At 36.6% G+C, this 1,047-nt stretch overlaps 1 non-coding gene across 1 annotated transcript; it reads right to left on the bottom strand.

Annotated features, from left to right (window-relative positions):
* Window positions 1–771: 771 nt before the first annotated feature.
* Trnay-gua lies at window positions 772–862 on the bottom strand. Its single transcript is given in 2 exon segments — window positions 772–807; window positions 826–862. It is a non-coding gene; the product is annotated as a tRNA-Tyr (tRNA).
* Between the last annotated feature and the right edge of the window lie 185 nt (window positions 863–1,047).

Below are 1,047 nucleotides of genomic sequence, written 5' to 3'. Positions count from 1 at the left end.
ATAAAACACTGCTAAGTGTAGGCTTTGAAAAAGGACCCTACTTTGGGGAGTTGTATCTTCTTTCTCAATAAAATGATGCAACATGTTTTTAATGGAAATGAATGCCGAAATAGAGTATAACAGGTTACCTAAATTTAAAAAAAATCGAGGGTGGTGTTTTTTTTTTTATTCGCATCGGAATTTTTCTTTGTTTGATTTTTTTTCCATGTTTGACTAAATATATCCTAACTATTGTATCACAAAGATAGCTTAGGTATTTTTTAAATATTAGCTATATATTAGTAGAATAATATCTGCAAATTATATCATAATGATTAAATTAGTTCATGAGATACAGACCTCCAAAGTTTGCCATTTGTCGTTCGAGCAGGCATGTTTGTCAATTTTTAGAAAAATTAATAAATTTTAAATAAATATGATTACTTTATATTACAAGCAAGCTATACCCATAGTTTGCGCCTAAAACGTATTAGAGTTCTCCTAATGTTATCGCTTTAGTTATTCACTCTCAAACGGGCCCCCTCCATCAGTGCGCGTTAATGCAACTGTCCACCACCTCATGCCTTACGATTTTTCCTGTCCCCAAGTATTTTTTCTAGTCAAAACTAAGTTTGGATTCGCTCATACCAGACACTAGACAATAACATATAAAAACATCAGTTGATTTGAAAATGTCGACTAGCCATGCATCCTTTGGTCGATCTTATCTGAAATCACCCAGTAACTTTTTTTTTCTCGCTGTGCGTGTCATGTGTGTGACAAAAAAAAAACTCCGTCGAGCCGGATTTGAACCAGCGACCTATGGATATCCGTGCAAGAGAGCCCCTACAGTCCACCGCTCTACCAACTGAGCTATCGACGGGACAATGGTAGGTTTTCTACAGCTCTTTCTTGTGCATGCAACTCAAAAATTGAGTTCGAAAATTTGAATTGTAGTAATATGTTTATACAGGGAGGAATCGAGAAAGCGAAACCCCGTGTTTCGGCCCGCACAAACAAACCACGCATCGCAGAGTGTTCAAACTGCCTGAGATAGTAACACTAGTG

This window comes from Ixodes scapularis, unplaced genomic scaffold, assembly GCF_016920785.2.
Source record: "Ixodes scapularis isolate PalLabHiFi unplaced genomic scaffold, ASM1692078v2 PGA_scaffold2__306_contigs__length_199485367, whole genome shotgun sequence".
NCBI classification, from domain to species: Eukaryota; Metazoa; Arthropoda; class Arachnida; order Ixodida; family Ixodidae; genus Ixodes; species Ixodes scapularis.
This window is presented reverse-complemented; position numbering and strand designations above follow the sequence as displayed.